The 26993-nt window shown below is 51.2% G+C and overlaps 1 long non-coding RNA gene across 1 annotated transcript; it reads left to right on the top strand.

Annotated features, from left to right (window-relative positions):
- The first annotated feature begins 7725 nt into the window (after positions 1–7725).
- Positions 7726–25971, top strand: LOC116969502. Its single transcript, XR_004410795.1, has 3 exons — positions 7726–7735; positions 25301–25316; positions 25906–25971. It is a non-coding gene; the product is annotated as an uncharacterized LOC116969502 (long non-coding RNA).
- The last annotated feature ends 1022 nt before the right edge of the window (positions 25972–26993 follow it).

Raw genomic sequence — 26993 nt, 5'->3', positions numbered from 1 at the left:
AGCGTTTCAAAGGTAACTCGGGCACATACAGTGTGAAAGAGCAAAGAGGCCATCTCTGCGCTTACTACAATTCACAATTGGGGAGTGTGCCGTGGCAGGACAGCTATATTGATGGGTAGCCGACCACAGGAACACTACTGCATGTTAGCAGAAATGCATCGCAAATAAGCTGACTTTCTAGTGTTGTCCTCTGAAAAGTGCTTCCTATAAGATGTCCGTCCGCAAAACCTGCCATTTAGCACATTGCATTGTCCCTTTTTATGCCTGAGTTTAGGCTTGTTGCGGAGGTTAATGAATGTAATGTGTTTAAAATAATCTAGCGTGCCTCATTTCTTGATTTCCGTGTTTGCGAGGCCCTTTTATAGACTAATGTTTGGTGTGATGCACCTTCTCTCAATATGTGCAAGAAGTCGTCTTTTTATATTGTCAAATATGAATAAAGACTTTGTCTCACATTTACCGTGCTGATTGGCTTATTTTATTTTCTACCGAGAGGTGACACTTTCAAACGTTTAAATAGCTCAACAATTGGTGGACCTGAACACTCAAAAATGAAAATTAATGAAAATGTGATTATATCACCTCCCTTCAACTATTTTGTGTTTCAGCATGAGAGGGATTATTACATTAGAGACATTCATCTTGTAGTGATGTGTTAATGAAGAATTGCAGACATCAAACTGATAGTAAAAAATATATTTATTTAACAATGAGGTAAGCACTGACAATCAAACTGTTGAGGTAAAAGCTTTATCACACTTCAGGCTATCATAAAATGTGGAGCCACCGACAGCAACTATGTAATGCCCAAGAGTAAAATACACACATATTAACATACAGACATTTATAAAGGACTCTAGAAGTCACACAAAATGTTGAGTGGCCAACTACTAAAATAAACTGAAACTCAAACGGTGAATTAAACACCACATAAATAATTCTCAACGTCCGAGGGTTATACTGGACTAATTGACGTCAGCGAAACCATCTGCCCCTTCTTGAAATGGTGTTTGTGCACGGCCCTCTCCGTAAACAAAAGGCAAAGGTGAATTTCTAGCAGGCTGCTGCTCTGTAAACATCAGTGGCGATGGAGAGTGTCTCGAGAAGGAAATTAAGAAGTACATGTGAACATTTTCTCACGGACCATAAAATTGCGGGACCTTTCATTAAAGTCCCTTTTAAAGATTAGAGTTCTTTTCTTGAATCTCATTAAAATAACTCATGAATAAGTTGTTGTCCATATGCGGATGCAAATCTTTATTTTTTAAATTCCATCCCACAAAACACAATAGTTTACCTGCTCAGCACGGAATGGTGGATGTGCTCCCATTGCACGCGGCAATCCATATGTTGTATCTGTATACTTTCGAATCACAGAGTGATGTATTAGTCAATGCATAAAAAGAAGACAGATTATGAATGAAGTTTGGGAAGCGCACATATATTTGTTAATACCTGGTCATAGAAGTGAGGCTGGCGAGGCTGAGGGAACAGTTGACGCTGCGACTCAGGTGCATGTGCTTCCATTAACTGCACAGACAACACCAGACATTAAAACTATGTTGCTTTATGATGTGAGAAATAAAGAGTTTTAACAGAAACGCTGAATGAAGAAAAGAAGATTAAGAATAGATCTATACCATTTTATTTCGCCTAGTGATTGCCCCATTGATCATATTCCATACAAAATCCCAATCTGCCTCATTGATTCCTTCTGCCGTCATAGCTTGACAGAAGTCGAATGCCCTCTGCGTAAAGCTGTTTGGTCTCAGGCGTCCTTCCTCCAACAATTTAAAACCGTCTCGAACAGTATTATTGATCTGAAAATTCACAGCGCAAATATAAAGAACAGATAAATGCTGGGAGGGTGCATTGTCCAATAAGCATCAAGTTTATATACTCACACTGTTAATGCTGTTTCCATCTGGTCCTTCTTCAGCACCTCCGGGTGTGGTGAGGTCGATGCTGGAAATGTGCCTACTGCGGTGCTGTTGGCTGGTGGATGGGCTCGGCGTGGAAGTCCCTTCCAGAGGATCATCCAACGCATGGTCAATGATGTGTTGTTCCTGTAGGAATCACATAAAACCATTTAGACATAGTGTCCAGAGCCTCATGACGTCAAAATTGTGTTGTCATAAAAGTACCTTGGGTGCGCTAGTCCTGGTCACTACACGCACAATATGCCCTGATAGGAACCGCCACCTCTCCTCGATCCACCTATTCCTCTCTGTCAGTGTGCTGCCAGCTGACCCTGTTTTGGTACCAAGTGCGGTGACCTTTCCATAGATGGTCCTCTGATTAGTGAACCATTGCATGAGTTGGGCATCTGCATTACAGTAGAGTGTGGGAATTAAATAGAACTTCAAGCATTGGATGTTTTCCGTTATATTAAAAGTTCTGGACAGTAAACAGAGGCCTGTTGAAGAGCCTGGCCTCCGCATTTAATGTGCTATTTCTTGTGCTTCTTGGGTACCTGAGCACAAGTTTGTAAATACAGATGGCCTTTTTTAAGGCAAGCATTACAAGTGAGAATTGCCTGCCCTCATGCATAATTCTTTTTATGGCTCTTAGAGACATGATTACAACTTCAAACACAGAGGGTGTAAAAGCTGTCTGCGACTTATTTACTTTGCAGCTGCATGGCACAGGCAGACTTATAAGAGAAGTTTAAGTTAACTGCAAAAAACAGCACTTTTACATCAATAGCAATGTATGTTTTTAAATCTTGGATAAGATTAAATGGTTCTCCTCTTGATGAACTAATAAACCGTTATATATACTCACATGAGCACCCGGGAAACTCTGCAGCCTTCGTCTCCAGCAGGTTCCTTTTTCTCTCCCTGTTTCTATAATCCTCTCTGGATTTATCGTAGAGAATCTCATTAAATTGGTACCATTCTACAAGTTCCCCCTCTTGTTCCCTGGTGAAGTTATATGGCCTTACCTTCTGCCATCTTCCCTTAACATAAGCGTCTGTAGAGGCTATTCTTACAACGGCTACTGGGGAGGCAATCTGAAATCCACCTTGCTCACCCTCTTCCTGCTCCAAGGAGCCCACAGGCAGTGTCATCTGTGGCATATCCTGTTGCATCTCCACCTGTCTCTCTTGCTGCGTCTCCTCCTCATTCCCCTGCATGGCAAAAACATCTCTGACACGCTTTACCCCCTTTCTTTAGATTTTCTGGGAGCCATCTCTGCAAGTATTCCTGTTAAAAAGATTATCCAACAATGACAATTAGGTGGGACGTCCTCGAAGGGCACATGTTCCCTTGCCGATATTGAGAACACCTTTTTTACTCACCTTCTGTCCCCTCTGTCCAGCTTCCGGGTTTACCGTTCGCAGGAGTTCCCACGGTAACCGCAAGAGTTAAAACGGATATCGCACGGGCCACTACGTTCATATAATGTAGCAATACTCAACCACAAGTGTACAAGTCACTCTTGGAGAAATTCAAACGTGCTTGAATTTTCTCCCGAGTGACCAAGTTACACGATTACCTGCCGTTAGCGCCACGGTGGTCCACGGTGGTCCACGAATGCCGTACTGTTAGCGCACGAGGTTCCCACGATGTTAAACTCTGGTTAACTCTTGCGTCAAGTCGCCCCGTGAAAAAGCCCCATAAGAGTAGTCGAAACTTGGCCAGGGCGCGGAGAATTTCGGTCAGCGTAGGAGATTGTTAGTAGAGGGACATTAAATGGGTCTCTGTTCGAGGATGAACTGGGGGGGGGGCTTGAAACAAAGTGAAGGATGGAGGACTGAAGGGACTGGACGCGCATGGTAAACATTTGCATCGGTTGTCTAGCAGCTGAAAGTTATTGAAGAAATAAAGTGTGACTGAGCTGCCTTGGGCGGAGGTGGGAATGAAACGGACAAGGAGGGATGGGATGAAATCGAGGTAAGTGGAGATGAGTTCAGCGGGACAGGAGCAGGCAGAAACAATGGGTCTGCCGGTCTGCATTGTAGATGTTGGGGTGGTGATAGAAGCACGCAACGCGGGATTGGGGAAAATGTTGGAGCTTATGGAGAACAGATCGTCAGAGGCGGTGATCAATGGCAAATGATACCTCTCCCATCAGGTAAAAGGTATAGACGTGTCCAACACGCACTCCACTATATTGAGGCAACTGAACTAATCTACCACAAAGGGAGAGCAATACTAAACTACTACCTGTCTCTTTGATGATTCTCAGTATCCTTGATCCGACTTTGCTAGCTCCACATTGCACTAAATGATATTGACTTATCGTGTACGAAATACTGTAAATTGATTACGCATTATCATACTACTGACTGGTTAGCACGCAACAAAAGCTTTTCACAGTACCTCGGTAAACGTGACAATAAATTAAATTGAACTGGTCGAGGGCGGGAATGAAGATGTGTCCGAAAGCTGGTGCCTGGAATCCCACTGCAGAGGCCGGGCCGCCACTCAACAAACGCATCTACCTCCCTTGTCGGCGGGTGTAATAACAATGTCCGGATTCCTATTGAAGGACAAGACGGCTGTACAGGAAAGACATTCTTGCCGTAGAGGGAGTACAGAGAGGGTTCACCAGACTGATTCCTGGGATGCCAGGACTTTCATATGAAAGAAGACTGGATAGACTCGGCTTGTACTCGCTAGGAAGATTGAGGGGGGGTCTTATAGAAACTTACAAAATTCTTAAGGGGTTGGACTAGCTAGATGCAGGAAGATTGTTCCCGATGTTGGGGAAGTCCAGAACCAGGGATCACAGTTTAAGGATAAGGGGGAAGTCTTTTAGGACCAAGATGAGAAAAACATTTTTCACACAGAGTGCTGAATCTCTGGAATTCACTGGCACAGAAGGTAGTTGAGGCCAGTTCATTGGCTATATTTAAGAGGGAGTTTGTGGCCCTTGTGGCTAAAGGGATCAGGGGGTTTGGAGAGACGACAGGTACAGGATACACTGAGTTGGATGATCAGCCATGATCATATTGAATGGCGGTGCAGGCTCGAAGGGCCGAATGGCATACTTCTGCACCTATACTACCCTGATATACTACCGCATGCAACATCCAATGCAGGCCCCGATTGGGTTTTCAACTAACTTTGTGTGCTTGAAGACTTTTACTATTTAATCTTCCCCATCTTGATCCTGAAAAGGGGTTGGTCTGCCTAATGCTAGTCACTTAATAACAAGACCACGACCACACTCTCCACAGGACGCTGCAGCCTTCAGGGCAGCCGAGGTGGAGCGGTGACGGGGTACTGCGCCTCGCACATCGCTCGCCGTGGTCTGACGACAGACGGCCATCCGCCGCGGACGGAGAATCGATTGTCGAAGGCTATCGACGGAAGACCTACAGGTAGGACTGGTCGGCCCGTGCACCACGGACTCCGAACCCAGCCCCGAGCCGCCAGCACTGACCAAGAATGAGGAGGGACATGAAACATCGAGGTCGGAGTACCTGGGCACCGAGGTCACGAAGGAGAAAGGGAACCGAAGTGCCCCCCCCCCTATATAGAGACCTGTGCTGGGGAGACGGAAATGGCACCAAAACATTTTCTTTCTTTCTCTTTCTATCTCTCCCTTCCTTTCTATATCTCGCTCTCTCACTACCTACCTATCTACCTGTCTATCTATCTCCACGAGAGGGCAGTCAAATTACTACTCTGACCTACACTTTCCTGACTCTGCTAAAAACAAATATTAAAATTCCATTTGATAGTGTATGTAGGTGGTTATGCATGCAACCAAATATGTAGCTGCCTCATTACCATTTGACACTCCAACCTTAGGTAGTATAACTGTAGTATCTGCATGCACCCTCCCTCTCTTGGTTCCAGTACGTGGTAGACCAGTTGTGGTCAGTGTTGGGACGTGTGGATGTAGTGTCTTAATAAAGACTTAGTGAAGGATTAAGGACCACGTCTAAACACATCTACATGGTGTCAGAATCGTTTAATCTGCGCCTCTCGTATATCGGGTTTTATTTTGCCTTTTGAGTGTGTGTGGAGTGATGGCTTCGTCTTGTCGCAAGCCTTCCCCGTTAGTCTTTGACGCCGACATCGCGGAGCGATGGGACACGTTCGTCATGGACTACACGCATCATGTGAATATTGCACACCGTAATGACCCTGCTGCTGTCAACGCATCGCTGCTATTGTACCTTGCTGGGCCTGATGCCATGAGGCGGGCTAAGTCGTTTGTGTACAGTCCAGCGTCCTGGGCGAAGATGACCAGATTGCTGAGCCAGCCGAGTCTCCTGACGACCCGGTGTGTCTGTTGAGGAAGTTTACTGACATTTGTGACCTTCCCTCGAACCGCATTTTGGAGCGGGCTCGGGTTTTTTCTAGCAAGCAACAGCCTGAGGAACCTGTGGAATGTTTCATTGCCGACCTCCGCTATCTAGCTGAGCGCTGTCGTTTTGGTGAGTTGTGTGACCATCTCACGCGGGACATGTTAGTTACTGGCATGTTAGACCAGAAGTTGCGGGCTGATTTATTAGGGAGGCCTGGCCTCACGTTGAACGAAGCTGTGCATGCTTGTCGCATTGCTGAGGTTGTTACTCATTTTTGTGGGGAGAGAGGATCTGGGAACCGTGCCGTTGGCGTGGCTGCTCTGTCTATGCCGCGGCGGCCACCGAACAGTTTTAAACCACAGCCTCGCCCAGCTCCTGCCCCTCGCCCTCAGAGTGCCAGGAAGTGCCCCAATTGTGGGTATGGACATTTGCCACAGTCTCTGTGCTCTGCTTATGGAAAAGCCTGCAACTTTTGCAGAAAACAGAACTACTTTGCAGCGGTCTGTCGTTCCCGTGGGAACGTCGCTCAGCCTCCTCGCCAGGTGTTAAACAATCTCCAGAGGATTGAAAGTGTCCTTGATTCTCAGTACATTGAGGAGTCATCCCCCGAGTCAGACTCCAGCATCTCTATGGGGATGCCAGTGTTTACGCTCTGCTGCACAACCAGACTCGACTCCCCGACCCATCGGTGCTTGTTACTGTTAATGACAAGACCTTCACTGCGAAATTGGACACTGATGTCAAGGTCAGCGTAATATCAACATCACTCTTCCACCAGATAAGGTCTAATGAAAGTTTGACTGCAGACCGCTCTGTGCTCCGAGCGTACGGAGGGGAGGAGCTGACACCTGTGGGTAGGGTAACTTTCCACTGCAAGCTACTAAAAAAAAAATCTCGTGACCTGTCTTTTTTTGTTTTGGATTGTGATTGTGTGCCTCTGCTGAGCAATCAAGCATGCCAGGATCTGGGTCTGGTTGCTTTCGACAGCACAGTCCATGAGGTGAGGGTGGTGCTGGACCCTGTCTCTGAATACCCTGACCTCTTCGATGATCAGCTCGGTAAGCTGCCGCTTGTATATAAAATTACTACTGACTCCTCCATAACTCCTGTGTGCCGTCCGCCTCATAGGGTCTCTTTCGCGATGAAAGACAAAGTTAAAGCAATGCTGGACAACATGGTAAACTTGGGGGTGCTAGAAGCTATCAGTAAGCCCACTAGCTGGGTGTCTACGATGGTTGCCACTATAAAAAAAGGGAAGAGTGAGATACGGGTCTGCATCAACCCGAAGGACTTGAACACTGCCATTAAGCGGCCCCACTACCCTATGCGGACTGTTGAGGATGTTGCGGCCCAGGTTGGTCAAGCCACCGTATTCTCAGTTCTCGATGCTAGGAGTTCCTTTTCGCAGGTTCCACTGCACAGAGAATCAACTGACTTGACAGCTTTTGCAACGCCATTTGGGAGGTACAAGTTTTTAAGAATGCCTTTTGGGGTAAGCTCGGCGAGCGAAGTCTTCCAGCGCTCCATGGAGCAATTGTTTGCTGGGCTGCCATGTTCCATCATTGTCGATGATATCCTCGTTTATGGTCGGGATGTCACGGAACACGACCGAAATCTCCGACGGGTCCTCGACCGGGCTCGCCAGATAAACCTCAAGCTGAACCCGTCCAAGTGTAGGTTCCGGTTGTCTGAAGTGTCGTATGTCGGCCACATCTTTACCTCTCGTGGCCTGAAGCCTGACCCAACAAAAACTGCTGCCATCTCCGAGTTCCCTGCACCTGTTGATGTCGCTAGCCTGCAGCGGTTTCTCGGTATGGTCAATAATCTGGTTAAATTTGTTCCGTGTCTAAGTGAGCTCAGTGCGCCGCTGCGCCTCCTGACAAAGAAGGATGTTGCCTGGTCGTGGAGTCCGCAGCACCAACAGTCGTTTGACGCTTTGAAAAAAATGCTGGTCAGCACTCCGGTTCTCCGGTTTTTCGATCTCCGACTACCAATTGTAGTGACCTGCGATGCCTCTCGTTTTGGTCTCGGTGCAGCCTGCATGCAACTATGTGATGGAGATTCTCTGCAGCCTGTCTCGTTTGCCTCTCGTACCATGACGGACACTGAGCAAAGGTATGCCCAAATTGAGAAGGAGCTCCTTACTGTGGTGTTTGCGTGCTCTAAGTTCCGGGACTTTCTCTTTGGGGTTCGGTTCACGGTGGAAACAGACCACCTGGTTACGATATTAAACAAACCTATTCATGCTGCCCCGGCCCGTCTGCAGCGGATGATGTTACAGCTACAGAGGTTCGATTTCAACATTGTGTATAGGAGGGGTACCGAGATGCATGTTGCCAATGCTCTGTCGAGGGCACCTCGGTCCTCCTGTGCCCAGCATCCATACGAACAGGAGGACCTGCACGTGCTGAATGTGAATGTTGTTCCTTCAGAGCAGCTGCGGTGCCTGCTCGAGCACACTGCTGCCGACCCTGACTTGCAACAGCTGTCTGCTGTCATTCTGCGCGGGTGGCCCCGCAAAGCCGCCTCTCTGCCTGCTGGCGTGCAGCCCTTCTTCCTGGTTCGGGATGAGCTTGTGGTTCGGGAGGGTATCGTCGTGAAAGGTCACAAGGTGGTGATCCCTGCCTCACTCTATGATGCTTACTACTCTGCTGCTCATTTGGGGCATCCGGGCGCTGACGCTACCGTTGCTCATGCTCAAGGGCAGTACTATTGGCCTGCCATGGCCAAGTATATCAAGGCTCGAGTGGCGGCGTGCTCCGAGTGCAACTCCATGGCCCCTCACCAGCAGCGGCAGCCCCTGTTGCAGCAGCCGGCTCCCGACATGACCTGGTCTTCACTGGCTGCAGATATTTTTGAGTGGCGTGGGAAGCACTACCTGGTGTTGGTGGACTCGTATTCATCCTGGTTTGAAGTGGACCTTCTTCCCACCATCACATCGGAGATGGTCATCGGCAAGCTGCGACGTCATTTTGCTGTCTTTGGTTCCCTGGTCAAGCTCCAGACTGACAACGGCCGTCAATTTACTAGCGCCGAATTTGCTGCCTTCGCTACGAAATGGAAATTTACTCACTTTACTAGCAGCCCTGAATTCCCTCAGAGTAACGGACCGGCTGAACGTGCTGTGCGCAGCGCGAAGACGTTGCTAGAGCAGTCTCGCTTGTCAAACTGCGATTTTTATCAGGGACTGTTAAATTTGCGAAATGTGTCTAGAGACGGTGTTTTGGGTTCACCTGCTCAGCGGCTCATGTCCCGTGTCCTCCGGCCGCCAATGCCGATCGCTCAGCAGTCGCTTGTGCCGGTGGTACGCCAACCTGATACGGTCCACCGCCGTATTTCTCAACGCCACGAAATCCAGCGCCGGTCCCACGCCAAGTCTTGCCGCCCCCTTCCCCCCCTCACGACGGGTCAGGTTGTCCGTTTGCAGTCACCTACCGGGTTTTCCAAGCTTGCCACTGTAGTAGGAGTGGCGGACTCACCCCGTTCCTATTTAGTAGACTACGAGGGCACACTGTACCGTCGCAGTCGCCAACATCTGTTAGCTGTCCGGGAGCCTGCGCCCCCGCTTCCATTCCCGGAGCCTCCCTCTCCGTGGCTCGACTCTCCTCCTCGGATTGTGCCGCCTAGTCCTGTTGTTGTCCGTGCCCCTACCGTGCCTCTAACGGTGCCTCCGAGTTTTGCCTCCCTGGCTGGCACGTCTCCTCCACGTCTTTCTCCTACTGATTCTACCTCTTCTTCTTCTTATCCGCCTCGGCAGTCGCCATCTAGCAGTCCACCGGTTTCTGGCCAGTCTCCTGTTTTTCTGTCTGATCCGCAGTCCCCACGTAGTTCTCCGCCTCTGCCTTTCTCTTTGGGGGAGGGGAGTGAGGGTGAGGGCGCTGTACGGACCCGCTCAGGTAGAGTTGTCCGGCCCCCTGATCGGTATGGCGACTTTGCTTAACATTGTGCTGTTTGATTAAATGATGCTGTTACTATGTTGCAGGCTTGTATAATTACCCTGCTGCTGATTATTCTACGGGAAAGGATGTAGGTGGTCATGCATGCAACCAAATATGTAGCTGCCTCATTACCATTTGACACTCCCACCTTAGGTAGTATAACTGTAGTATCTGCATGCACCCTCCCTCTCTTGGTTCCAGTACGTGTGTAGACCAGTTGTGGTCAGTGCTGGGACGTGTGGATGTAGTGTCTTAATAAAGACTTAGTGAAGGATTAAAGACCACGTCTAAATACATCTACAGGCATATACATATAAAATAGGTGCAGGAGTAGGCCATTCGGCCCTTCGAGCCTGCACCGCCATTCAATATGATCATGGCTGATCATCCAACTCAGTATCCTGTACCTGCCATCTCTCCATACCCCCTGATCCCTTTTGCCACAAGGGCCACATCTAACTCCCTCTTAAATATAGCCAATGAACTGGCCTCAACTACATTCTGTGACAGAGAATTCCAGAGATTCACCACTCTCTGTGTAAAACATGGTTTTCTCATCTCAGTCCTAAAAGATTTCCCCCTGATCCTTAAACTATGACCCCTTGTTCTGGACTTCCCCAACATCGGGAACAATCTTCCTGCGTCTAGCCTGTCCAACCCTTTAAGAATTTTGTAAGTTTCTATAAGATCCCTCCTCAATCTTCATGGAGAGTTTAAGAAAGAAGGAGAGAGATGTTGACAGTGCAGACCGAGGAGAGAGAGAGGGCAGTGAGCCAACGAGGGGAGTGAGTTAGATGAGGGAGAATGAGGGCGGGGAAGTTAGTGGTTCTTGCAGATAGTGAAGATGGTTGTGAACGATTGGAGCAGGATCCGAATCGATTGGCCAGGTGGGTTGAGGAATGGTTGATGGAATTTCATACAGAGAAGTGTGAGGTGTTGCATTTTAGGACGTCTAACATGGGCAGAACCTACAGAGCATGGTATGCATCTGGGTAGTGTTGTCGAGCAGAGGGATCTAGGAGTACAGGTGGGGATTGTGTGGGGGGGGGGTGCATGCATGGGGAGAGGATAGCGAGGGGGCAGATAGTGAGGGTGAGGAGGGGGAGGGGGGGGGGAAGCGAGTGAATGGACGGAAGGGAAGGTGGCAGTTGGGAAAGTGAGTGGGGTGTGGTGTGTGTGGGTGGTGAGTGTGGGGAGGGAGGGTGGTGAGTGTGGTGGTGAGTGTGGGGAGGGAGGGTGGTGAGTGTGGTGGTGAGTGTGGGGAGGGAGTGTGGTGGGGAGGGAGGGTGGTGTGTGTGGTGGTGAGTGTGGGGAGGGAGGGTGGGGTGTGTGGGTGGTGAGTGTGGTGTGTGTGGGTGGTGAGTGTGGGGAAGGGAGGGGGTGAAGGTGCGGGGGGGGAAGGGGGAGTGATTGTGTGGGATGGGTGGGGAAGCGGATGGGGACGTGCATCCGCCAGTGCAGGGTCTGGGCGCCCCATTTTTCAGCGCCCACTTCCAGGTTAATTCCACTTCAGTGCATTAAACGAGATTTTCACTTAAACTGGTATCTGGTTTGAGTTCATTTGTAGACTCACAGTGACCAGAGGGCGTCTGTCTGTAGGTCTCTTTCCCTCCCTCTGTCTCTCTATACCGAGTGCTGCGATCTGGACGCAGCAAGTCGAGCAGCATCTGTGGGGGAGACTCCGGGGATGGTTTGTACCGCGACACAGCACCGGGACTGGGAACGCGAAAAAAATCACCGTGTGCTGGAGTAACACAGCGGATCAGACGGCATCTGTGGAGAAGGTGGATTGGCGACCTTTCAAGAGACTTATTGAGACTGATTGTGATTGTGGTGGTGGGAGGGAAAGGGGGATGGTGGGGAGCTGGAAGAGGGGAAGGGCTAGACAAAGTCTGGCGAGTGATAGGTGGGAGACATATTTTTTGATTAGCAAATGGTTGGATAAATGCCAGATATGAAAGTGTGAGATATAAAACATAGAAAATAGGGGCAGGAGGCCATTCGGCCCTTTCGAGCCAGCACTGCCATTCATTGTGATCATAGCTGTTCGTCCCCAATCAATAACACGTGCCTGCCTTCTCCCCATATCCCTTGATTCCACTGGCCCATAGAGCTCTGATGGGGGAAATGTGAAGCCAGAGAACGGATAGAGGTGGGGATGGGGGGGGGGGAGGGGGTGGCGGGTAAGGGTGGGGGGGGGGGGGGTAGAAAAGGGGATATATGGGTGCAAACCCAAATGGAATACAGGGAAGAGGGGCGCGGAGGGGTGAAGGGAGGGAGGTACATTAGTTACTTAAAATTGGAGAATCGAATGTTGTAAGCTATCTAAGCGTATGGCCTCACTCTGATAATGGAGGAGTCCCAGAACAGAAAGGTCAGTGTGAGAATGGGAAAGGGAGGTAAGATGAGAGCTCCAGCAGACTTGGATAGTCGGAAAGAAGGGGATCAATATTCTGCAGCGTGACTTTAGAGAGCTCGGAAAAATGCTGAAAAGCAGGACCTCCAGGGTTGTTATCTCCGGTTTGCTTCCAGTTCCTCGTGCTGGTGAGAGCAGGAACAGGGAAATACGGGACCTGAATGTGTGGCTCAGGAACTGTTGCACGAGGCAGGGATTTAGATTCTTAGATCACTGGGACCTGTTTTGGAGTAAGGGGGACAACTGTACAAAAGGGACGGATTGCATCTTAACAGGTGGGGGACCAGCATTCTGGCAGGCAGGTTTGCCACTGCTACGCGGGTGGTTTTATACTGAATAAGGGGGATGGGGTGTCAAATGGGATATTCGAGGATGGAGTTAAATGGAAAGGGCTTCTTAAATGTGTGTGCGGAGAGACAGAGGGGTGTAAAATGAGGGTAGAAGCTGTGGGTCGCAAAGTGAAAAGTAAAAGTGGCAGGCAGACAAATCCAGGGCAAAAATCAAAAAGGGTCACTTGTCAACATAATTGTATAAGGGGTAAGAGTGTTGTAAAAACAAGCCTGAAGGCTTTGTGTCTCAATGCAATGAGCATTCGTAATAATGTGGATGAGTTGAATGTGCAGATAGCTATTGATGACTTTGATATAGTTGGAGTCACGGAGACATGGCTCCAGGGTGACCAAGGCTATGAGCTAAACATCCAGGGATATTCAATATTCAGGAGGGATAGACAGAAAGGAAAATGAGGTGGGGTAGCATTGCTGGTTAGAGAGGAGATTAACGCAATAAAAAGGAAGGACATTAGCTTGGAGGATATGGAATCGATATGGGTAGAGCTGAGAAACACGAAGGGGCAGAAAACGCTAGTGGGAGTCGTGTACAGGCCACCTAACAGTAGTAGCGGAGTTGGAGATGGCATCAAACAGGAAATTAGAAATACGTGCAACAAAGTTTAAACGGTTATAATGGGTGACTTCAATCTACATATAGATTGGGTGAATCAAATTGGCAAGGGTGCTGAGGAAGAGGGTTTCTTGGAATGTATGCGGGGTAGTTTTCTAAACCAACATGTAGAGGAACCAACGAGAGAGCAGACTATTCTAGACTGGGTATTGAGTAATGAGGAAGGGTAAGTTAGCAGTGTTGTTGTGCGTGGCCCCTTTGGGCAAGAGTGACCATAATATGGTTGAATTCTTCATTAGGATGGAGAGTGACATTGTTAATTCAGAAACAAGGGTTCTGAATTTAAAGAAAGGTAACTTTGAGGGTATGAGACGTGAATTGGCCAAGATAGACTGGCAATTGATTCTTAATGGGTTGACGGTGGATATGCAATGGAAGGCATTTAAAGACTGCTAGGATAAACTACAACAATTGTTCATCCCAGTTTGGCAAAATAATAAATCAGGGATGGTAGTGCTTCCGTGGATAACAAGGGAAATCAGGGGTAGTATCAAAACAAAAGATGAAGCATAAAAAATTAGCCAGAAAAAGCAGCCTACCAGAGGACTGGGAGAAATTCAGAGTCCAGCAGAGGAGGACAAAGGGCTTAATTACGAAAGGGAAAATAGATTATGAAAGAAAACTGGCAGGGAACATAAAAACGGACTGCAAAAGTTTTTATAGATATGTGAAGAGAAAAAGATTAGTTAAAACAAATGTAGGTCCCTTGCAGTCAGAAACAGGTGAATTGATCATGGGGAACAAGGACATGTCAGACCAATTGAATAACTAATTTGGTTCTGTCTTCAATAAGGAAGACATAAATAAGCTGCCGGAAATAGCAGGGGACCGGGGGTCAAATGAGATAGAGGAACTGAGTGAAATCCAGTTTAGACGGGAAGTCGTGTTACGTAAATTGAATTGATTAAAAGCCGATAAATCCCCAGGGCCAGATAGGCTGCATCCCAGAGTACTTAAGGAAGTAGCCCCAGAAATAGTGGATGCAATGGTGGTAATTTTCCAAAACTCTTTATATTCTGGAGTAGTTCCTGTGGATTGGAGGGTAGCTAATGTGACCCCACTTATTAAAAAGGGAGGGAGAGAGAAAACAGACCAGTTAGTCTAACATCGGTAGTGGGGAAACTGCTAGAGTCAGTTATTAAAGCTGGGATAGCAGCACATTTGGAAAGTGGTGAAATCATTGGACAAAGTCAGCATGGATTTATGAAAGGTTAATCATGTCTGATGAATCTTATAGAATTTTCGAGGTTGTAACTAGTAGAGTGGATACGGGAGAACCAGCGAGTGTGTTATATCTGGACTTTCAGAAGGCTTTCGACAAGGTCCCACATAAGAGATTCGTATACACACTTAAAGCGCAAGGTATTGGGGGTTCAATATTGATGTGGGTAGAGAACTGGCTGGCAGACAGGAAGAAAAGAGTAAGAGTAAACGGGTCCTATTCACAATGGCAGGCAGTGACTGGTGGGGTAACGCAAGGCTCAGTGCTGGGACCCCAGCTATTTACAATATATATTAATGATTTGGACGAGGGAATTGAATGCAACATCTCCAAGTTTGTGGATGATACGAAGCTGGGGGGGCAGTGTTAGCTGTGTGGAGGATGCTAGGTGGCTGCAAGTTGACTTGGATAGGCTGGGTGAGTGGGAAAATGCATGGCAGATGCAGTATAATGTGGATAAATGTGAGGTTATCCACTTTGGTGGCAAAAACAGGAAAGTAGTCTGTTATCTGAATGGTGGCCGATTAGGAAAAGGGGAGATGCAATGAGACCTGGGTGTCATGGTACACCAGTCATTGATAATAGTCATGCAGGTGCAGCAGGCAGTGGAGAAAGCGAGTGGTATGTTAGCATTCATAGCTAAAGGATTTGAGTATAGAAGCAGGGAGGTTCTACTGCAGTTGTACAGGGTCTTGCTGAGACCACACCTGGAGAATTGCGTACAGTTTTGGTCTCCTAATCCGAGGAAAGACATTCTTGCCATAGAGGGAGTACAGAGAAGGTTTACCAGACTGATTCCTGGGATGGCATGACTTTCATATGAAGAAAGACTGGATAGACTCGGCTTGTACTCGCTAGAATTTAGAAGATTAAGTGGGGATCTTATAGAAAACTTACAAAATTCTTAAAGGGTTGGACAGGCTAGATTTAGGAAGATTGTTCCCGATGTTGGGGAAGTCCAAAACAAGGGGTCACAGTTTAAGGATAAGGGAGAAATCTTTTAGGACCAAGATGAGAAAAACTTTTGTCACACAGAGAGTGGTGAATCTCTGGATTTCTCTGCCACAGAAGGTAGTTGCGGCCAGTTCATTGGCTATATTTAAGAGGGAGTTAGATGTTGCCCTTGTGGCTCAAGGGATCAGGGAGTATGGAAAGAAGGCAGGTACAGGATACTGAGTTGGATGATCAGCCATGATCATATTGAATGGCGGTGCAGGCTCGAGGGGCCGAATGGCCTCTACTCCTGCACCTATTTTCTATGTTTCTATGTTTCTATGATAGGCCGAGCGCAAGTGTTGGAGTAAACGGTCGCCTGCCCAACACTTGGTCTTGACGATGTGAAGGAGTAAACATGGAGAAAACTTGAGGAAACTCGAGGAACAGCATCTCGTGTTCCTTTGGATACATTACAATCTGTCGGCAATTCTCAAATTTTAGGTTATAGCATAAATATAACTAGAGTGAATGGATTATCGATGGTTGGTACAAACTCGGTGGGCCGAAGGGCCTGTTTCTATGCGGTATCTCGAAAAGTAACTAAATTACAAACAATACCCCTTCTTCTCCTTGCTCCCCCTTGTCACACCTGCATTCCCCTCCCCGGCACATTCCACTTTTATTCTTTCCTCGGGCTTCTCAATGCGTTCCTCCTTATCTCACACATTTTTGTCTTTACATCTCTGTCTAACCAATCACCTGCCAAAACTCCTCACCCCCACCTTTATCGCCAGAATTTACCCATTCCTCAGCTCTCTTCCAGTCCCCCCCCCCTCCCCCCTCCCACGCCCCCAGTACAACCCCCAGTCCTGACTATAGGTGCTGTCTGTACGGGGGTTATACGTTCTCCCCGTGATATATCCAGGTTTTCTCCCGGATATCGGTTTCCACCCACACTCCAAAGATGTGCGGGTTTGTTTGTTAATCGGTTTGGTAAAATTGTAAATTGTCCTTCGTGTGATCGCTGGTCGGTGCGATACTCTTGTCCAAACTTAGTCTCGATGGTTCACCGTGGTTACAATTCTCACCGCATGGTATGTGACTGTCAATTAATCTGGCCTTGTAACGCCAGGGGAGTTCCCTGGTCAACCCGGTCCCCCGTGTGGGTCCAGGCAGCGTAGGCTCAGACCGGTAGAGTGTCCAATAAACGGGGTCCAGGCGCTCTGGAGTTCGGCCGGAGTTGGATCCGTTCTGTACAGGTCCGGCCAGGGAAGGGTGGACCAACGTAACCTCCCAACGATCAGTCTGGGCTCCGGTCCTGTCCCGGGTTAGAGCCGGGACACTGAACGCGTCCGGGCAGCCAGTTTCGGCTGGCCCGCGATGCTCCGCCGCTGACAGCTCCGATTGTTGGCGCCTTAAAGCCATTTCATCGTGATTATAATCTCCCGGGAGGCCAAGGCAAGGTTGGGAGGTCAGGGCAAGTTGTGTGGCTGACAGGTCAACGGACCTGCAGCAACGGGACCGTTCAGAAGATACCCCGGTGCCCGATGTTGGGTCCGGCGGGCTGAGGGTCCGACCGGTGTGGGATCCGGCCGTGTGAGAGTCCGAGCGGAATACGGTCCCGATGGTCAATAGGGGCTTCGACCCGTCCTGTTGCCCAGTCTTGGATCAGACCCTGTCGCGACAGTCAGTATGGGGTGGGTCGGTCTGTCTCGACGTTATGTCTGGACTTTTACCCCGCCAGGTCCCGGGCGGGTCACCGTGTGGGTGGCTGACCGTGCATCCGGTCCGGTAGCGCCCGCAACGATCCCGGGATAAACCCGCGTCCGGAGCATTGGAGCAACAGGGTCAGACATTATGGCAGCTTCCGCGCCACCACCCGGCCTGCGAGAACGTGTAACGGGTACATACGTCCTCGTGGTTACTCTGGGCTCCGATCCAGTCCCGAGATACAGACAGGGTCCTCAACGCCGTCCCGACAGCTAGCGTGAGCTCCAACCCGTCCCTTCGGCCAGTCTGGGCTAAGGCCGCGACCTGCGCCGCTGGGAGCACTGGTTTACTGCGCGATTCCCCGGCGCTTGCGATGCCATTTCATGGTCGTCCCCATTTCCCGCCCGGGATAATCCAGCAGCGGGTGCTTTCCCGGGATCATCTGGTGCTGGGCGCATGGCCGGGATATCGGGCACCTGCAAAGCGGTGCGGACATTGGCCGTGATGCGGACGGAGCGGCTTAGCGTCCCGCCAGTCAGTCTGATCTGAAACCCCGTCCCGCCAGTCAGTCTGATCTGAAACCCCGTCCCGCCGGTCAGTCTGGCCGACCCGGCCGCTGAAGGCTCCGGAATCTTTGGCACAACTTGCCACAACGACCAACCTGCCGGGACTGTCCCCGGGATAAACCGCCAGCGAGAGTTTTCCCGGAATAAGCCGGTGCTGGGAGTAGGCTCCACCCGCCATATCCTTCTAAACCCCACCTAGCCATGTACGTGTCCAACTGTTAAATGTTGGGATAGTCCCAGCCTCAACTACCTCCTGTGGCAGCTTGTTCCATACACCCATCACCCATTGTGTGAAAACGGTACTCCTCATGTTCTTATTAAACCCCCCCACGGACAAGAGCCTCGATGTGTCTACCCGATCTATTCCTCGCGATCAATTCCATGGACTTGACAATTTCCCGGTGGGTCACCGTGAGGTTGTGTGATTGACAATTCCTCCGCTCCTGCAGTTCCCGGCCGGAAGATTCCCAGGATAAACCTGCGCCGTGTCTGCTCCCGGGATCAACCGGCGCCGGTTGTGCTCTGGGATAAACCGACTGAATGCAGGTGGGATTCAGTGCCAGTGAACTGAATTCACGTGGGTCCAGTGACAGTCCAGACAGAGGTGGGCTCCAGTGCCAGTGGTGCGGACTGGCTCGAGTGCCAGTGTACTGGACAGACGTATGCCCAGTGCCGGTGGGCTGGACGGAGTGTCCTGTGCTAAAGAACTACATAGAACAGTACAGCATAGGGTCAGGCTCTTTGGTCCACAATGACTCTGCTGAACAAGTTAAATTAAATTCTGCGGGTACATGATCTTTCTACCTCCATTCCTTGTATATATATGATGGCAAACCACTAGCAATATTCATGGCGGTGACGGTGGCGCAGTGGTAGAGTTGCTGCCTCACAGCGCCGGAGACCCTGGTTCAATCCCGACCACGTGTGCTGTCTGTACGGAGTTTGTACTTTCTCCGCGTGACCGCGTGGGTATTGTACAAAATCTTCCCACCCTCCCACACTCCATAGACATACAGGTATGTAGGTTAATTGGCTTGGTATAATTGTAATTGTCCCTAGTGTGTGTTGGATCGTGTTGGTGTGCGGGGACCGCTGGTCGGTGTGGATTTGGTGGGCCGAAAGGGCCTGTTACGCACTGTATCTCAGATTCAGATTCAGATTCAAACTTTATTGTCAATGTGCAGTGTACAGTACAGAGACAACGAAATGCAGTTAGCATCTCCCTAGAAGAGCGACATAGAATATGAGCAATAAATACATATATTTACGTGCATACAGTCATAGTAGTGCAATTATTTTTTCCTGGTGAATGGAGTGTCGGGGGGGTTATTGGCAATCATCGAGGTACAGTGTTTAGTAGTGTAACAGCCACAGGGAAGAAGCTGTTCCTGGACCTGCTGGTCCGGCAACGGAGAGACCTGTAGCGCCTCCCGGATGGTAGGAGGGTAAACAGTTTGTGGTTGGGGTGAGAGCAGTCCTTGACGATGCTGAGCGCCCTTCGCAGACAACGCTTGCTTTGGACAGACTCAATGGAGGGGAGTGAGGAACCGGTGATGCATTGGGCAGTTTTCACCACCCTCTGCAATGCTTTCCGGTCGGAGACAGAGACAGAGACAGCACTCCGGAAGTGGCGGCGCTGTGATACGGCTGCGGCTCGCCTGCAGTCTGTCTGTTTTTACTTTTTGTGTTGTTTTTTTTGTCTAGTTTAGTAATTTTTTTGGTTATTAGGTGGTGTTATGTGTGTGGGGGGAGGGTGAAACAGAGCTTTCTGTCTCTCCCTTCGGGGGAATGCGACTTTTTGTCGTATCCCCCTTCTCTTCCCCCGTCTGCGCTGAGGCCTAATGGCGGAGCTGGCGGCCTCCAACCTGCGACCGACCTCGAGGGTCCGGAGGTAGAGCCAGCCAGGACTCACCAACGCGAGGCTGGCCGTCTTCGAGCTGTGGCGACGTCCGGGTAGCGGCACGACTCGGCGCTCCGGTGAGGGCGGACGGCGCGGAGCTGAGACACTCCTGTGTGAGCGGCACGGCTACCGGCTGGAAGGCGCTCCCGTGTGAGCAGCCCGGTGCGGGGCTGAGACGCTGCCTTGTGGGCGGCCCGGTGCGGGGCGGAGACGGTGCTCTGGCGGCTGAGGCGGCGTTCTGGCGGCGGCGACCTGGATCCGGGGCTCGGCCGCGGGCCAGTGGAAGACAATGTCGGGAGCTCGCAGGTCACAGGCTGGTGCCTGTTTTCCGGAGCACCCGTTGCAACAGCTGCGGGCAGCTTCGACCACCCCCGGGCCGCGGAGCTTGAACCGCGGGACTGATGCCATCGCCCGGTGGGGTATCGCCTCGGCGCAGAGGGAGAAGAGGAGGGAAGAGACAGTAACTCTAAGACTTTTTGCCTCCATCACAGTGAGGAGGTGTTTGGTGAACTCACTGTGGTGGATGTTAATTTGTGTTTATTGTGTTTTGTTATTATTACATGTATGGCTGCAGGCAACAGCATTTCGTTCAGACCGAAAGGTCTGAATGACAAATAAAAGGATTCAGTTGCCATACCATACTGTGATGCAGTTGGTAAGGATGCTCTCGATGGTGCAGCGGTAGAAGTTCACCAGGATCTGAGGAGACAGATGGACCTTCTTTAGTCTCCTCGGGAAGAAGAGACGCTGGTGAGCCTTCTTGATCAGAGTTGAGGTATTGTGGGTCCAAGAGAGGTCATCGGAGATGTTGACCCCCAGGAACCTGAAGCTGGAAACACGTTCCACATCCGTCCCGTTGATGTTGATGGGGGTGTGCGTGCCGCCCGTAGACTTCCTGAAGTCTACAATGAGCTCCTTGGTCTTCTTGGAGTTAAGGGCCACGTTGTTGTCAGCGCACCATGCTGCTAGGAGCTGGACCTCCTCCCTATAGGCCGAGTCATCGTTGTTGCTGATGAGGCCAATCACCGTTGTATCATCTGCATACTTGATGATGGTGTTAGTACCATGTACAGGTGTGCAGTCGTAGGTGAAGAGGGAGTAGAGGAGGGGGCTCAGCACACAGCCCTGCGGAACGCCGGTGTTCAGGGTGAGGGTTGAAGAAGTGTGCTTGTCTAACCTAAAAGACTGGGGTCTGTTGGTTAGAAAGTCCAATATCCAGTTGCAGAGGGAGGGGGTAGATGCTCAGGTCACCGAGTTTGGTGATCAGTTTAGAGGGTATAATGGTGTTGAATGCTGAGCTGTAATCGATGAACAGCATTCTTACGTAAGTGTCTCTGTTGTTGAGGTGGGCGAGGGCGGAGTGAAGTGCCGTTGAGATGGCATCCTCCGTACTCCTATTCTTGTGGTAGGCAAACTGATAGGGATCCAGTGTGGGGGGTAGGCAGCCTTTGAGGTGTGCCAGGACCAGCCTCTCGAAGCACTTGGCGATGATGGGGGTAAGTGCAGCTGGGAGGTAGTCGTTGAGGCTTGCCACAGTGGAGTATTTTGGCACTGACACGATGGAGGTGGTTTTAAGGCACGTGGGGACAACTGCTTGGGCAAGTGACAGGTTGAGGATGTCAGTCCAGACGTCTGTCAGCTGCGCAGCACAGGCCCTGGGGACGTGCCCGGGGATGCCGTCAGGGCCAGCAGCCTTACGTGCATTAGTCCTACGCAGTGCCATGTACACGTCGTAGGGGGTGAGTGTGAGGGGTTGGTGATCAGCAGGGAGCACAGCCTTGATGGCTGTCTCTAGATTGTCCCTGTCGAAGCGGCCATAGAAGTGGTTTAGCTCCTCAAGGAACGAGGCGTCGCTGGATGTGGGGGTGGTGTTCGTGGGTCTATAGTCCGTGATGGCCTGGATGCCTTGCCACATGCGTCGGGGGTCTGAGTTGTTGTTGAAGTGCTCCTTAATCCTGAGTTTATGGCAGTGCTTGGCCTTCTTGATGCACCTCTTCAGGTTAGCCCTGGATGAACTGTAGGCTCGAGCATCGCCTACTGGATTCCACCGCTGGCAGCGCTGACTTTCCAGCCGCGGGCGGCGCTGACTGGGAGGTTGATTCGTTGATTTGTAGCGGTCGATCCGGCGGCTCTGGGCCGCTGAGACAGAGCTCCCAATTTATTTTTTTTACAATACAATACGGTGTATTTGTCACATTGCACATAAGTGCAAGTGAAATGAACATGTCAGCAGCGGTACAATGATAAAGAGCACACACAAAAACACAATAAAAATGTAACACAAACATTCACCACAGCATTCCTCACTGTGGTGGAAGGCACACAATTTGGCCAGTCCGCCTCCATTTCCCCCGTGGTCGGGACCTCAACCCTCCGCAGCCGTTGCTGCGTGAGTCCAGATGGTAAAAGGACAAGGTACAAGTCCAGGTAAGTCCAGAGTCGGCTCTTCCCACCGGAGACCGCGGCTTTAAGTTGGTGTAGGCCGCAGGCCGGCGGTCGAAGATTTTAAAGTTTAAAGTTACCCGCCGCGCCGCAGCCAGAAGCACCGCAGACCGCAGGCCGGGTGGTCGAAGCTCCCCTCCACGGGTGATGGGAAGTCGCCACCGCGCCCGCGGTAGAAGTTGGCCGCGGGCCGGCAGTGATGGCTTCTTCTTCCCCCGGATCCCCCACGAGGGATCCCGGGCTGTACACGCCGCGCCAGGTGGAACTCTGCAGACCGCGGCTTCAGGCTGCCGGCTGCCCCGGGCCAGCGAAACGGAGCGCTTCCCTCCAGCGAGCCCCAGCGAGGGCTCACCCGCTCCACGCCGAGAGTCCACGCTGTACCCGCCGCTGAAGCCCCGGGCGCGTCTCCGGGAAAGGCCACGCCGATCCTTGTTGTTAGGCCACTTGGAGGCGACCTGGAAAAAGTCGCCTCTCCATGGAGGAGGCGACCGAAGCGGTTTCCCCCTCACAACCCCCACACAACCCGCCACACAAGACACACAAAGAAACATCAGAAACATACTTCAAAACATATTTAAAAACAATAAAAGTTGGGAAAAACTGACGCGCTGCTGACAGGGCTGCCGCCATTGCAGCGCCCCCACCGACCAATTGGGCCCCCACGCTGCAGTAATCTACTCTCGGCTCGGGACCCCGGCATCCACTCCCGCCGCCGGCCCACTCCCTTGCTTCTCTCCTCCCCTCCCCTCCTTCCCTTCTGTCCCCTCCCTTCCCTTCCCTTCTACCCACCCCTCCCTTCTCTCCTTCGCTCCTTCCTTCCTCTACCTCTTTTCCCATCTCTCCTTCCATCCCTTCTTTCTCTCCTCCCCTCCCTCCCATCTATCCTTCCTCCCTTCTCTCCCTCCCTCCCTCCTCCCTTCTCTCCCTCCCTCCCTCGTCTCTTTCCTCCCTTCGCTCCCTCCCCTCCCTTCCTCCCAGACACATCGCGCTCAGCCAACAAACACACACATCACGCACAGACAACTATCACACCACAACTAACACACACACACAGACACACGCCTAAGTTAGGATGGGGTAGAAGCCAGTGCCTCCCCATCCACTGACCTCACCGCAAGTCACTGACTACCTCCTTTGGCAGCTTGTTCATTAAACCCACCACCCTCTGTGAGAAAAAGTTCCCCCTCGGATTCCTATTAAATCTTTTCCCCTTCATCTTAAACCTACCTCTCTCTCTCTCTCTCTCTCTCTCTCTGTCTTTCTCTCTCTCTCTCTTTCTCTCTGTATAATAATAATAATAATGGATGGGATTTATATAGCGCCTTTCTAATAATCAAGGCGCTTTACATCGCATTATTCATTTACTCCTCAGTCACACTCGGTGGTGGTAAGCTACTTCTGTAGCCACAGCTGCCCTGGGGCAGACTGGTGGAAGCGTGGCTGCCAATCTGCGCCTACGGCCCCTCCGACCACCACCAATCACTCACACACATTCACACACAGGCAAAGGTGGGTGAAGTGTCTTGCCCAAGGACACAACGACAGTATGCACTCCAAGCGGGATTCGAACCGGCTACCTACCGGTTGCCAGCCGAACACTTAGCCCATTGCGCCATCTGTCTCTCTCTCTCTCTGTTTCTCTCTCTCTCTGTCTCTCTCTCTCTCTCTCTCTCTCTCTCTCTCTCTCTCTCTCTCTCTCTCTCTCTCTCTCTCTCTCTCTCTCTCTATCTCTCTTTCTCTCTCTCTCTTTCTCACTCAGTCTCTCCAGCTCCACCTTTGCCAGGGAACCACAGATGACCTTTCACCCCCAGAAGGTTCACGACCTCCTCCTGCCTTTAATCACACCATCCCAGCGCCAGACAGAAACAAACGTCTCTCCACGCCGACTTCAAGACAGATTAGATGTTCCCTTTGGAAGGATTTCAATCTCTTTTAAAATTATTTTAATTTGTTTCACTGCCCACAACAAAAATGGCGGAGAAAAGCGGCGATAATGGGAACGAATGGGCAGAGCTGCCCTTAACAAAGATGGCCGCCCTCCCCTGGGGATCCGGGACATTAGTGCCCCTAACAAAGATGGCCGCCCTTCATCAAGTTGCCGACTGGGAAGACATTCTCCTCTTGCTGTGAAATCTCCATCAGTTCAGTGACGTCAGTGCCCGCTACAAAGATGGCCGTCCCGCCGTTTCCGGTGCCGGTGACGTCATGGCGGAGCGGAGCAGCAGCGATGGCGGTTTTCCCCGGAGCGCGGAGGAGGAGGCGATGCACAGAAAGTACAGCAAGATGAGGAAGATGCTGGAGTGGAGAGGGTGGGGAGAGACACGGGGAGACAGTGGAGGAGGGTGGGGAGAGATACGGGGAGACAGGGGAGGAGGGTGGGGAGAGGGAGGGGGAGACAGTGGAGGAGGGTGGGGAGAGACACGGGGAGACAGTGGAGGAGGGTGGGGAGAGGGAGGGGGAGACAGGGGAGGAGGGTGGGGTGAGGGACACGGGGAGATAGGGGAGGAGGGTGGGGGTGAGGGGGAGACAGTGGAGGAGGGTGGGGAGAGACATGGGGAGGAGGGTGGGGTGAGGGACACGGGGAGATAGGGGAGGAGGGTGGGGGTGAGGGGGAGACAAAATACAGGGGAAGTCAAGTCAATTTTATTTCTATAGCACATAATTTGGGGGAGGGAGGAGAGGGAAGTGGGGGAGGGGAGGTGGGGGAGGGAGACAGAGGGAGGGGGGGTTCATTTCACTGCATTAATGTGCATGTGACAAATACAATTGACTTTGGGGGAGAGATAGAGAGTAGAGCAAGCTGAGGAAAAAAAGGTGGGGGGGGGGTACAGCAAACTGAGGAAGAAGGTGGGGGAGAGAGAGAGGGGGAGTGGGAGAGAGTGGATAGGGCACGGTGGGGGGAGAGAGAGGGGGCATAGTGGAGGAGGATGAGGGGGAGAGAGCAAGCTGAGGAAGAAGGTGGGGTGGCGGAGAGAGGCGGGGGAGGATGGGTGGGCACAGAGAGAGAGAGAGGAGAAAATACAGCACGCTGAGGAAACAGGTGCGGGGGGTGACAATGGGGGAGAGAGCGGGGAGGGGAGAGAGGAGGGTGGGGGTGTTGTGATGGGGGCGAGGAGATAGATGGGGGGTTGGGAAGAGAGGTATTTGGGGGATGAAGGGGGAGGAGAGGCCAGTGATGGAAGAAGAGAGGGGGGGGGGGTAATGGAGGGGAGGGAGGATAGTGGGGGAGGTGGATGGAGGGAGAGGCGATGGAGGAAAGGGAGAGGCAGGTTGATGGAGGGGATGGAGGAAGGTGATGTGGATGACTAGGGGGAAGGAGTTACGGGGGGGGGGGGGGAGTTTGGGGGTGAGGGTGGAAGTCTGTGGGGTGATTATCTGACATTTGAGGGGGAGGTGAGACGGGGGGGGGGGTGTGAGAGAGGGGGGAGAGAGGTGGGGGTTGAGAGAGATGGGTGGTGTGAGAAGGGGTGGGATGTGAGAGAGGGGGTGGGGGTGAGAGAGTGTCGTTGTGGCTCCCGGTACCTGACCAGGAATGTTCCGTTTGCAGAAGAAAGCGCTGCTGGCCTTGAAGAAGCAAAGTTCAGGAGCTCAGAGCAGCCAGGGAGGCATCAAAAGCTGTTGGTGACCTCGCAGTGACCTCCTCCTCTCTGTATTACGCTCAACAACTCCGCTCAGTCCGTCTGCCAAGCGCAGGCTCGGCGAACGCTTCGCCCAACACCTCCGCTCAGTCCGTCTTAACCCACCTGATTATCCCAGTGGCTCAGCACTTCAACTCCCCCTCCCATTCCCAATCTGACCTTTCTGTCCTAGGCCTCCTCCATTGTCAGAGTGAGGCCCAGCACAAATTGGAGGAACAACATCTCATATTTCGCTTGGGTAGTTTACACGACAGCGGTATGAACATTGATGTCACTAACTTCAGATAGCCCTTGCTTTCCCTCTATCTACATTCCCTACCCATTCCCAGATCTCCCACAAGTCTCACTGTCTCCGCCTACATTCTTTCTTTGACCGCCCCCCCCCCCCCTCTGCTGACAACAGTCTGAAGTAGGGTCTTGACCCGAAACATCGCCTATTCCTTCCCCCCAGAGATGCTTCCTGACCCGCTGAGTTACTCCAGCACTCTGTGAAACGTCACCTATCCATGTTCTCCACAGATATTGCCTGACCCGCTGAGTTACTCCAGCACTCTATGAAACGTCATCTACCCATGTTCTCCATGGCTGCCTGTCATAGAGTGATACAGTGTGGAAACAGGGCCTTCGGCCCAACTTGCCCACACCGGCCAACAATGTCCCAGCTACCCTAGTTCCACTTGGTCGATATCCCCCCAAACCTGTCCTATCCATGTACCTGTCCATCTGTTTCTTAAACGATGGGATAGTCCCAGCCTCAACTACCTCCTCTGGCAGCTTGTTCTATACACCCACCACCCTCTGTGTGAAAAAGTTACCCCTCGGATTCCTATTAAATCGTTTCCCCTTCACCTTGAACCTATGTCCTCTGGTCCTCGATTCCCCTACTCTGGGCGAGAGACTCTGTGCATCTACCCGATCTATTCCTCTCATGATTTTATACACCTCTATAAGATCACCCCTCATCCTCCTGCGCTCCATGGAATAGAGCCCCAGCCAA

Source organism: Amblyraja radiata, unplaced genomic scaffold (assembly GCF_010909765.2).
Source record: "Amblyraja radiata isolate CabotCenter1 unplaced genomic scaffold, sAmbRad1.1.pri S66, whole genome shotgun sequence".
Lineage (NCBI taxonomy): Eukaryota > Metazoa > Chordata > Chondrichthyes > Rajiformes > Rajidae > Amblyraja > Amblyraja radiata.
The sequence above is the reverse complement of the archived record's forward strand: the minus strand, read 5'-3'. Positions and strand labels throughout refer to the sequence as shown.